Source organism: Scomber japonicus, chromosome 9, assembly GCF_027409825.1.
Source record: "Scomber japonicus isolate fScoJap1 chromosome 9, fScoJap1.pri, whole genome shotgun sequence".
NCBI lineage: Eukaryota > Metazoa > Chordata > Actinopteri > Scombriformes > Scombridae > Scomber > Scomber japonicus.
The window spans coordinates 16,509,102-16,522,646 of record NC_070586.1 but is presented as its reverse complement, the minus strand read 5'-3'; the positions used below and the strand labels follow the sequence as shown (position 1 = coordinate 16,522,646).

General features: G+C 40.6%; 1 protein-coding gene across 2 annotated transcripts in view; it reads right to left on the bottom strand.

Annotated features, from left to right (window-relative positions):
- Positions 1-13,278, bottom strand: part of sh2b3 (SH2B adaptor protein 3) — a 52,963-nt gene extending 39,685 nt beyond the window's left edge. For both annotated transcript variants that reach the window (XM_053326160.1, XM_053326159.1), the window contains exon 1: positions 13,166-13,278. The gene's annotated coding sequence lies outside the window, so the exon portion shown is untranslated. The remainder of the gene's footprint in view (positions 1-13,165) is intronic.
- Between the last annotated feature and the right edge of the window lie 267 nt (positions 13,279-13,545).

Genomic DNA, 13,545 nt, shown 5'->3' with positions numbered 1-13,545 from the left:
CCTTTACTTTTATACCTCGACTGAGGATCACGTTCAAGTTGTGAGGGAAAACAAAAAATAGATTAATACAGCTTTGTGTCACCTTTCCTCTTATGCAGGACCTCTGACCTCAACCACGGTACTTTGTTTTCGTGTTATCGTTTTCATGGACAGTTTGAAGCAGGAGTTGACAGAATAAACAGGCCGACAACCCAAATCAAACATTCCAGCACAATAGAGTCAAAGTTCCTGCTTTAGCCCCTTTCTTTCTTCCTCACCTTTATTCACCACCCCTCCTCTTTCTCAAAGCCTACATTCTTTATGATCACACACACACACACACACACACACACACACACACACACACACACACACACACACACACACACACACACACACACACACACACACACACACACACACACACACACACACACACACACACACACACACACACACACACACACCTTTCTCTTGTATTTCACTGAAATCGGGCACAGCTTTTCCTGCAAGTGGCCTGAGAAACTGTTGCCAGTAAGTATATTTTTTTTTGTGCTGAGCAACTGTGGCAGAGTGGCTCATGTCAACATCAGTTGCAGGTTTGTGGCGAGACAAAAATATATGGTTCAACTTCTTAGTAACTATGCTGCTGGTCATATGTCTCAACTACGACTGTGAAACTACTGATCTGATGCTGCAGCACAACCACTTTAGTTTAAAATAGCAAACAGACAGTGACACAAAGAAGTCTTTCGCCTCTCGTTGCACATACGCACATGTCAGACAGGTGCTAGAAAAAACATTGTCGCCTATGACTAACCGACATTTAGCAGTATAAAGTAAAACGTAACCTCCAACCAAATGTGAATATGGAACAATTTAAAAATTACTAATACTTAGACTATCATAGATGACTAAAGAAACCAGAAATTACTCACATTTAAGAAGATGGAAGAAGAACATTTAAAAACTTACTTAAAAACAATTAATCAATTATGAAAATAGATTACATTTGTCGATCAATTAATTGTCAAACGAAACCAACTTGAAGGCATTATCTTGGGCTTTAGCAACTTGTGATGGTTAACTCTTTTGCAACTCAGTTACTTGTAAATTTAGGCCACTGATCTGAATAGTAAATCAATTTTATATGGACTAAACCAAGTCAGGATAAAAAAGAACTAAATGCATGGCACAGCTCTTACCCTTCCTCATAAATTTGTCTCTTCTCCTGACACCAGAAGTGGAAATAAACTCCTTTTGTACTGGGGACAGCTCAAAACTCATTTTAATCAAGCAAGGAGGAAACAGGATGCATGAAAGACACACGTGAATTGATCTTGTCAGCACGAGTAACCTCATGACTCCTGTCAGCTCGCTGGGTTGATTTTTAACAACACAACCTCGAATCAACCTCACAACATCTCGGGGTCTGGGGGTGGACGTGTGATGCTGTGGTACTTTATGTCTCAACCTCTCAACGCTCTTACTATTGGAAAGAACTCGCAGCATGCATATAGTGGCCAGTAAACAGTATAGTGATCATTGTTCGGCCTGTAAGGAGTGGAGCAAACAAACGGCTTCCTTTAAAATACACACAAAGTGGAGCTCAAGCTTCATAACACCGATACAAACACCACCAAAACAACAGTAAGATTTAAAGAAAAAAAAAAAAAAAAAGGAGTCTGCGTTCTTTTTTCTTTTGTGCAAAACCAAGAATTCAAAATCTACAAAACCACACAAAGACTGAGGCTTATACAACACGTAGAGAATTATCAGTGCTGCTGGTGGAAGCCCTGTTGCAGGGAGGTCCTATTTATATCTCAAGAGCTTGGTATCAGTTCTCACACACCACTGTTCTCCCCAGTTGGGAACAGCTCTTGTTTGATGCAGTGGACACACACACACACACACACATACACACACACAAGGTCTCTGAGCTTTCAGGTCAAGTATTCATAGCAGGGGGGTAACTGCTATGATGGTGTGCTGAAGCAAGTGTAAAAGTGGCTCAAGCTGCAGCACTTCTGTTTGCCACTAGATGCTGGTAGTAAAAACAAGTCGGCCTGTGTGCAAAGCAAAGAAAAATAAAGGCAATCCTTGGTGTGAGTTTTTGCAGCTTGTCTTAATTGTAATAAGATTGTCTTGTTTGAAGATGTTACCATGGGGTTTTAGGAAACTGTGATGAATATTTTTCACTTTAAAAAAATGTTTTATTAACAGTGAATCAATGAATTGAGTAAATAATCTGCAAAGTAATCAGTTGCAACCCTATTTGACACGGTTAGTGGTTGTTCTCATTTGCTAGACCCTGTTAGGTTTTATCTTTTCACTCACACGCTCACACACATGTGTCTGAGAATGTGTGTAGTCCACCCCACCTACGCCATTTGGTTGTTTATTACTTCAAAAATAGGATGTGCTCCTAATTGTCATACTCATTATATAAAATGTAATTTACAGCAAGCCACATCCTTCTGACCTTTATATTGCCCTGAACTTATTACGAAGATCAGCCGGATCCAATCTATTGCTTACGACTCAATTAGTCTGTGTGGCATCAAGGCTCTCAGACATCAAACACTCCAGTTTTTACTGGAAAAACTGAAGTGGAAAATATAAATAAATTCCACCCAAAAAAAAAAGAAGAAAAAAAAAGCGGCAACATGTGCATCACAGGGTTTGGGATGAAAAACAGATTTTGTTACCTTTGAATTTTCATTCTCTGAATCACTGAATGAATCACAGAGCTGAGGATAAATTTACAAAGCCGGGAGAGAGAGAGTGTGTGGGTGTGTGTGTGTGGGCATTAGGGGGTTATTAGAAGAGAGTGGGAAGAGTGGGGGAGGCAGTGAGGAGTGAGGGAATAGTACAAGAAAGGAAAGGGAGGAGACAGAAACAAAAGTCACAGGGACAGAGAGATGAGGGGATAATGAGAAGGGAGGCAGGAAGTGAGAAAAACGCCACACGAGAAAAGGAGGGAGGAGAGGAGACGGCGCCAGGTTCTGGAGTGAAGGTCCAGGTGGCAGAGCCAGAGAGGAGCAGAGACCAAAGGATCTGTGCTCTGCTCTGCCTGGGCAACAATCACAGCAACAGGAAGCCCTGCCCTGCCCTGGCAAGCAGCGACCAGTGCACACATGCAAAGCCACTGTATACACACACACACACACACACACACACACACAGCATACCAAAACGCACGCTTACGTCAGTGGTGGAAAGAATATTTTAGTAACCGACTCAAGTACAAGAACTACTTCTTAAAACATGTGTGACTAAAGTTAATTCATGTTGAAAGCTACAAGTTTTAGGAACAAGAGCTTCTTTTTTAAAACTACAGTAGTGTTGTTACATGTGTTCATTACATTTACTGTAATATGATCAGAACCGACCAACCGATTCCTCTCCGGTTCAGGGACGATCATGTTCACTTTATGGGAACATTTTCTCAAAGACTGCCTCGCACAGTAAAACAGATTCAATGAATTTTTTTTGAAATATTCATGTTATTATTCCACAGTAAAGTAAAGTTAGGAGCTCTAACACATGATCAGCATTTATGAGGGGTGCTCACAGAAAAGTGGATGCAGAGGCAAGTTTAGCAAAGGTTTAAGTTACAAATGTGCACATGTAGCAGGAATTTCAGAAACTTTAATTTAACCAATGTTCACTATCTGCCCATTCTCTATGCTGCAGTCATTATGTCCAAATCTTAGCATGGTTATAAGATAGTGTTGTAGTTCAGGGAACTCTGAAACCTAAAGAATGAGCCTTTCGTCTATTGCTTTCGTTACGTTATGGATAACGCTCACCTCCTTGGTTGTTACAAATGAGGCCAGAGTTGAGACTGATGAGCGAAGTGGTGTAAAAGTGTAAAATCTGAGCAGTGCACAACACCAAAATTGCGCCGACTTGCTTTTTCTAAAGTAAAACAATCCTTAACACCAGCAAAAAACTATTCTGACACTTAACATGCGTAGAGGACTTTTGTGTAAGCTAATCATCATGGCCGCCTTCCCAATACTATTTGAATGAAACCAAAAATCTTCTTAATTGAAAGTTAATCTATAGACTTTCAATTAAAAATGTAATAATTGGAATTTCCACCTATGAATGACAGTAAACTGAATATCTTCAGATTATGGACTTTTAGTGGGGACAACAAAACATACATTTAAGGGTGCACACCTTTGTCTTTGATCAACATTTTTCACCAGTTAGACATTTTATAGACTAAGTGACTATTTGAGAAAATAATTGATAGATTAATATCAACAGTTGCAGCCCTGGTATTTGGGCTAATGTAAACCATAAAAAATGCTTTGAATGTACAAATTTTCAAAACTTGGATATGTTAATAATCACCATTACTACAGTTATTGGAGTTATTAAGCGTTTATCCATCTTGGCCTTACATGAGAGCAAAAATGAATTTGTTAAAGAAGAAGAAGTATATGCAGCAGTGAAAACACACAAGCTACAATTATGCAAGTCTGTAATCAAGAGAAAAAGGCCAGGACTTCCCACCATTTCATTCAGTATTGTTATGACAGGCACAACAGCCGGCTTCACATTAGCCAGTTAAAATGAACTGATGCCATGTGACCCTTTTCCATCCTTTCACTTTATGTTTTATACTTGAGAACAACAAGCCACTGTGTATCAAAGAAAACTGACATAACCTGACAGCAGCTACACACTGCATTTTAAAAAATTCATTGGGCGTCTGATCTGAGACATAAAGGATGAGGCCTACATGAAAAAGATCTGTAGTCATAAGGATGGGATCGACCAGGTCTCCGTGTTCCTGTTTGTGTGAAGCGAGATGTGAAAGAGCTTTGATAATGAACAGAGCAGAAAGCGAGACGTGCACACAGCTTACATAATTGACGAACATATTGTAAAGGAGGAAGTAGCGCTGAAACATGAGATAACCTTGGCCTTACTTCCCATAGTCTGAGCATCAGCTGATTCAGGGTAAAACCAGAAAGGGGGTGCCTGCAGCTACGCCACAGCAAAGCTCGCCTACGTATCTGTTCCAGACACGCACTATCACAACATAAATATTCCTTTCTGAATGCACAGGTATCAAAAAGAAATGGGGAATGTTTATTTATGCCTGACATTTAAACCTGTTTTGAAATCTGAAATATTGCTTTATGTGTAGCATCAGCAAAACATCTTTTGTGTTATTATACAATAAGATATTATTACAACAACCTTTAAACTCCATGTTTTATTGCACCAGCCGCTCTTATCCAGACTGGCTTTAGGAAATGTATACAGTGTACAACCAGTTGTTTTTTGTTTTCTTTTAAAAAAGAAAGAAATATTAATATATGAAAACAGGAGGTAGTAAACGCTGTGAACAAGTGAAGACTTATCTTTCCGCACTGCATATGCAGTTTGTTGTTATAAGTGTTGGCAAAAGACTGTGTAGGTACATAGCGTTTTTGTTTTGGTCTGGGTATTCTCTCTGCTCAGTGCTGCATTCCCACAACAATGCAGGCTCCAACACAACACAATGCTGCTATTCTTAAGACACACAGAAATAAAGCCACGCTGCTTTCTGGCCATTTCCTGTGGTCTGGGAATGGAGAGAGAGGTAGGTTGGGAAAACTGAAATCACAAAGCACAATCAGGGACTTGATGTATCTAAACTACAAGACAAAATCCGGTGGAAAGCAACTATATAGCGAGGGTGCTGGGAACAGATTTCCCCCCATCAGCACTATAAAAATGTGGGGTTTACATTTAGAGGAAGCAGCTCACAATGCATTGACTCTGCTGTTGCTCCGAGCTCACAAATACAACACAATATCCAAGTTTCGTAGCCTGATAATCAAGACTGAACCGCCGTTTCGTTCCGCTTGATTACTACTATTCAATCATTCACTTTTACTATTTCAATCTCTGAGCAATGATTCAGAGGTCTGGAACCAGGTTTAAGAGTTCTGTATATGAAAAACTACCAAATAACCTGGTTGAAGTCTCACTAACAAGCATTCTTCCAGCTGTCCGGCATCCTACCAATGACTAATACAAAACAGCTTTGTACAGTCTATCATTATCCCTCAAAGACAGACGCTGGCACGTCGAGGAAATACTAAAATATAGGGCTCCCAGAGACATAATGACAGACGAAAAAGAAAAGAGAAGTTGAGTTTTGGCTTTGGCTGGATGTATGTAATGTGTGAGAAGGGGGAGACTTGGGGAATGAGGTCAATAGTGACTCTTGGGCATCATAGACGGTGCAGGACTCATTGCTGATAATATACAATGCACAATAACTTCATTAGAGGCTCTGTGAGAAAACATGACATTTCAATCAAGGCTAGGGAAAAAATTCAGTCTGACCAAATTTCTATATACTTAATGAAATTACAGAAAGTCATAAATAAAACAGGAAATCCCTCAATGTCCCTCAACTGCATTTTGTCCTCTTGTGTATTGTCCATTTATTGAGTGCTGCGGCGACCATATTTTAATTACATGTAGTAACTGGTTGATAAGATACAATTTATATTGAGACACAATAAGATATTCAGACTTACGTGTTTAAAAGCTGAACTCATATATATTCAAATGTCAAATTTTATTCAAAAGCTGAAGATCTATTGACAACTTGACCAATCGTTTTCTGACTATTAACACAATCAAAAGGGTCAAATGAAACCGAGTCATAAGATTTTAATTTTTAACTAAAGTTAATAAAGCAAATGCTAATTCTAACAGAAGAGTGAAAGTATTAGTAACTCTACTATGGAATCACAAAGAACCTAATCTGAATATTGTTTGAAAGGACAGAATTTGGTCATATTTATAACTACACAGGGGATTGTGCTACACAAAGAGCATTGCTCAATGCACTTAAAAATCAAAGAAAAAACTGAATGCACGCACAGAAACTTTTTCCTGCGCTTACACTTTTGAGTCCTAGAAAAAATAAACACTGGCTGCACATATTACAGAACATTAAATACGCATACACTGAATAACTAAACAGTTTAAGTGTGTCTCCAAGCTACAAAGCCACTAAAAACTGACCTCAACTTATTATTGGAACCCTTAAACACAGGCTTAGTTTCTGAAAAGCTGAAACAACTATCCATCATTCACAACTCAGTCGAGTCAAATCAATACAATTCAGCCAATTCAAGCAAGACTCAAATGTTCCAGCCAGGGAGAACGACAGACATCTCCCTCTGAAATCCACAAGCACTTTATGAATGAGTCATGCCTACTCGTGATGCATTTCTGCTTCTTTGTGAATTGTGAGGACGCATGACAATATTTAAGATGCAAGATAGATATGTATTCAATATATTATATATATATATATATATGTGTGTGTGTGTGAGGAGGAGGAGGAGGAGGAGGAGGAGGAGGAGGAGGAGGAGAGGAGAGGAGAGGATAATTGACTCCTTCAGTCACTGTGATCGGCTGTGAATCATCTCCAGCCATCTGACTTCCTGGAAGGCTAATTCAGCAGTTATAAACTTTTCCACATTGGGACTAACGGAGAGCCAACTGAGTTTCAGTGTTAGCACTTACAAAATACCACTTTCTGAGGCGGGAATATCATCCAAGAATCCTGTTTTTGGGCTCTACTATGCAGGGACAGTAAATGCTGTGCTTATGTTGGGAATAAACTGATATGACATTGTGTATTTCACTGTCATATGTGTGAGAATGTGCACTTTCACTTCAGCTTAGACAGTACTCCCATTTCTCCTAAACACACACACAAAAAATGTGGGTAAAAAATGTGGCCATGAAACCGGGAGATATTTCTCATGAATAAAAATCTAACATTCATGGTGTGTTTCTTTGCTAAAATTTGACTGGAAATTGTGCATGCTCACGGTGTACACACACACACACACACACACACAGACATACACACAATCCATTGATGTATCGCTGCATAGCCAACAAGCACAAACATGTTTTAAGCGACATCCTCGTACTGGTGCGGCAAAATCGAGCCTGTAATCAACATTTTTCCAACAACAAGAACTGGGGCGCATTGGGGTAAAGACACGCAAGTACACACACACACACACACACACACACAGTCTCTAATTATTGTTGCTTTGGGGGAAGAAGAAGAAAAAAAAAACACACACACAGACACATGTGTGTCCCCCAAACACTTGCATGAACGCATGCACACTCGTGCAAAAACATAACCCCTTTGTATGCCTTGTGTGTGTGTTTGTAGTGAGAATCCACAGTTAAGTCCGAGATTTCAGGCTTAGCTGTTTGGGTGGCCGAGTGGCGTGTGAGTCACATCACACATACACACACAAACTGCTCAAAAACACATGTGTTATGTTGTAGAAGATCCCCATTGTTACCAGAAAAATCTCTCTCTCTCTGTCTCTCTGTCTCTGTCTCTATCTCTCTCTCTCTCTCTCTCTCTCTAGATTCCTGCTGCTGTCTGCCTGCCAAATGATCACCCACAGCTCCTCTCTTCCTCCTTCTCTTTTCCGCTTTCTCCTTTTCCCTCCCCTCCCTGCAGGGCCGCTGTGGGTCAGACCTCTCTCGTGGTGTCATCAGTGTATTTCTTAGAACCCCTGAGGGAAGCGGAAGAGCTGGCGTCCGATAACATCTTAGTTAAAGACATGCAACCATGACACTGTCTGATCCATGGCTGATGTTCAAGGCTGCAGAGTCCACTACTTTTTTTTCAGTTGCATGTGAGCATATGTATGTCAAATGTTCACAGAATACAGCTGATAAGAGCTGCACTAATACATTGCAAAAATGACTTTTCTAAGAAGCTGTCCAGGACAAATGTTCTTTCAAGGAAAGATGTTTCAGACAGTTTCAAGGACAATATTGTGTTGTGATGTATAAAATCCCCCACCAAAAGATAATCTCATTATAATCATGCTGAACAAGTGTCACCCCCCTCTTCAAGGAGAGTCCAAGATTTTTCAGTGCTAAAAATGTAAGACAGAATTACTATTATAGGCCATGAGGTGTGGGTGCAGTGATAATATTTTAATATATAATAATATACGTTTTATTGTGTTCATGATGAGCTTCAAGTCTAAACAGGCAGATCAGAACTCCACTTGTGCTTGAAACACTGAATAAAAGAGAAGTGAAGACAGCAGTAAAATATCCAACTGCCAGAAATCAAGGAAGTCTGTAGGGAAGTTAACATTTTTCTGAAATTCATCAGACACATTTGTTAATGTGCACGCGTGCCAATTAGTGATTTGCAACAGTGCTGAACCTTTAACTTATAGTCGACCTCTTGCCTGAGGTTGACAGAGTTAAACCTGTCTGTGTTGGAAAACATGTACAAGCTTATCAAGCATTACTTCCCCACCCAAAAGACTTGTTTTCTATCTTTTGTGCTTCAGTGACTCAATGTGTGACATCTGTCACATCTAAGTGACTGAATCAGTAAAAAGAGCCAAACCTCACCCTTTACAGGTAGTAAAATATGAACCCTACAAATGTGTTACCATAATTCTTTTTTTTTTTAAAGATTTTGTTGGCAGAGACGCCTTTATTAAGCAGTAGACAGACATGAAACATCGGGATTTGAACCGGGGTCGGCTGTGTATATGGCATGCTCTCTAACCACTCGACCACCTGCGCGCCAACCATCATTCTTATGTGTGTCACACCTTACTGGTACTAACAGTAAGTGTGGGCGATATGACGACAATACAATATGACAACAATACAATGTGATGACGAGACAGTTAGAGGTCCTGCCATACCCTTTCCCGTAACACCAATGATGTTTTTGGCAGACATTGATTTTTACAGGTATTTATTAAGTTGGATTTAGCATAAAACATTTAGCATTTAACATTTCTGTTAAACTATGAAGTAGTTTAACAGTTTGTCAAATATTTTAATTATTACTATCTCGAAATATAGGTATATAGCCCATCCAAGTATAGTATTTGTTCATTCAAACAGAATAGCAGCCAGGTGTGGAAGTCAAACAGTACAACTCTGTGTATACAGCAGCTTCAACAACAGATAATTGTGTCACTGAAGAGGTGGCTGTGACTGTTGGTACCAAACCGGAGCTCATTCAAGGGTTAGCCATGTAAGTCTGCTGGTCAGTGAACATTGGACAGACGGTCATCTCATGAATCAACAATGCTGCGGCTTTCTCTGAGTGCGATTCAGAGGCTTGTTGTATTGCTGCGATGAAGGCAGGCTGGCAGACGGAGAACACCCTCACAAGTATATTTCTGACCTCTGGGAGACACGGTGCTTGGTTATTGTGATATGAAGGATTTTAGGATTTTATCTTTACCCCCACCCCCATACACACACAGCTCTACTAATCTGGTAAATTTGGTTAGAAAATGTAGGAAACAGCCACAACTTCAAACCTGCTGCCTCAGAGTTTTTAAGTAAACAACACAGAGAAAGAGAGAACCTTTTACTTTGAGGGAATATCCTCCTGCACACAAACCTGTGTTTATCTACCCACCCACCAACAGACACACATGTGCGCACACACACACACACACACACACACACACACACACACACACACACACACACACACACACACACACACACACACACACACACACACACACACACACAAATAGAAGTGAATCCTTTCCAAAACACACACACACATCCCAAAATTACTGTTTTGATTTACTGCTACACAACACAGGGTTGTGAAAAGTGGCTGCTCCTCACTAGTTCCGGTTGTGCATCCAGCTTTATGACAGCTGACCGTGGACTGTAAGATGGACGTAGCAAAGCGTGACGTCACCCATTGGTTTGCACTGAAGCCAGTTTTGAAGCTCAGAGTTGCTGCACACTGGGGCTTTTTCGAGCCCCTACCCACATTCTACTCTGTCTCTGACTGACTCTGACCCTGATATTTTTACCCTAACCATCTCCCGCCTCATGCCTGAACATTACCTCACACTACACCTAAGCTTAAATCTCTTCACTCACTCCATGGCATTGTCAGGTCCACTACACCATTACTCCTCAGCTCCCTCTCTGAGGTCATATATAAATACATTTACTGTCTACAGCAACCCGCACAGTTGCCTTAAGACCTGTGCTGATTGAGTTTTTGAGGTCACAGCATCTAAACTATGGAGTACTCCGCCCGCACCTTCACGGTCTGCTGATTCTGTGGATTCTTTTCAAAAGCTGCTAAAGACATACCTGTTTAGGCAGGTAACCCGTACGCATCAGGACGGGATCTTTGGATGTTTATAATGTATATTGTTATTTTTAGATCAGCACTTTTTAATCAAGTGACTTGGTGGGTCACCTCATCTGCTAACCCTAACCCTTCTTTTTTGTGTGTGCTATTATGCTCTTGTAAAGCATTTGGTGACTAATGTCTATGAAAAGAGTTATAAAAATAAATTGTACTTTACTTACTTAAACCTAACCAACCTCACCAACAAAGGCAATGAGTACTAGCCAATCTGACGCAGAGTAGGGCTAGTCTTTGTGGAAGGCAAGTGGGGAAAAAAAGGCAGTTGCTGCTTACGGTTCAGTTTGAGGCCAGGATCTAACAAATAAGGGGTGCAAGGTGTTTTGATTTCACACTCTGGAAACACGCCTCGCTACTTTGGACGGAAGCTAAACAGAGGAGTCTAAAAAGTAAAATATTTTTCTTTACCTTTTACTTGATTTGATCTATTAGTTATTGTATCTAACCAACTCTAAGTTAAGGAGATGTTCAGTTCTGAAATTGTATAAATAATGAAATAATAACTTCTGGGCCTATCTGTGGCAATAACTAGCATTTTTAACAGACGTACCCTGAGCAGCGCTCTCGCTCAATACTGGACCAACCTCAAAAAAACTGTTGTCACCATTAGTCACTTTGTCACAAAATGATGGCCGAAAGACGTGTGTTGAAAAAATGACCAAAGTTCCCCTTTAAGTGCTGCAAACAATAGTACCGCTCACATCTTAAGTATATGATCAATATATTAGCAGGCTATATTGAGGCAGTTGAAGTCACTTTAAAAAAAAATGTTTGGCTCAAAATTCAGGAGATTTTTAACAAGCACTACATCTCTGTTTGTTTTTCAAACCCAGCAACACACCATGACATAAACTGGTCCACCTGAAAGACCAAACACCCAAAGACAAGAAAAGCAATCTAGAGTTCAATGCAGTGAGGAATGCAAAGGCTTGTATATCAGCTGAGACTAAACAACCATTAAACAGAGACATGGCTCAACACAGGAGGGCCAACTCCTCCCGGTAAAGACTCAACAGTTCACCTGAAAGATTTGTACATATTTTAAGATAGGGAGGACAGATAGTTAGAAAGAGGAGTGAAAAGTAGGCTTTTTATGTCAAAGCAGAGAAAGCATCTCTCAACAGAGGAGAGGGAGGGAGGGTAGAGAGGGGGGTTTACTACACCATTTATCCCACACTCACAATGCTGTTCTTTCATCCCATCCCAGGAGACTTAACAACCATTCACATCTGGCCTCATGTGACAACTCCAACGACTGTCCTTTACACTTGGCATCAGGTGACTCCAACGACTCATAACCACAGTCAAGAGCACCAATCAACCAAGTAGTATCAATGACCTTGATAAAGACCCCCCACAGGTTAAATACATGGGACCACCGGTCAGTCAGCCCCTTAGGATGAGAGGTATTTCAAGTATCTACAACCAAGAAGTCCAGTCACCCTTAATTCAACCCTCCCTTGGATAACCATGAACTGGATCACAGGTATTTGGTCATCTAAACATACGACGTACAATGGGTGCTATATTGCGTCATTACCATGGTGACCACCAAAGGAGATTTGCGCCAAAATAAACACACACTTAAACTGCTAAAAGACACGTGTGGTGCACATCTTTTTATGCCAACTATCCTCATTGACGAGAGGCCAAAGCAGTTCAGAGTATACTTGTTGATGTGCAGGACTTTTTTTTTCTTTTAAACAAAGAAGAAAATTTCACTCTATGGCCAAAAAAAAGTCTGCGCCAGCACCACCACGAGAGGCATAGCCCTTTAAATTCAACAAGAGCATGGAAAAATGTCATTTTAGGACGGAAGCTATGCCCACATTTAGGGATTATCTCCCATGTGGTTGTGCTAAGAAGAGTTGAGTGTTGCTAAAAAGGCACTGTGAGACAACAAGGTTAAAAAAAAGCTGACAGGAGCTTCAGGCTTCACAACATACTCACGTTCTCCGTTATCTCGGATGGGCACCCACCGCAGCACGACGACAAACCAACAGGTTGGACTTCGCATAACGGAAATGTGTTGAGAAGCATCTAAAGTAACTCAAAATGACGTCGTCGAGGGGCAAAAGAAAGTGGACAGGGTAGGAGAAGCTGCACAAGGACAAGTCCGTCGCGTCTTCTCTCATTGTGAGCGCACACGACGGTTTCCTCTGCAAAAAAAATAAAAATAAAAATAATAGAGAAGAAGAAAAAAAACTTTCAGGCTCTAACTTAACGCGGAAAAAAAGTGGCGACTCCTCATTTCCGCTTGTCAAAAAAATGTGCCGCGGTCCAGCTTGTCAAGACGGAGGAAATGCACAGTGTCACTTCCGACTCTGCCT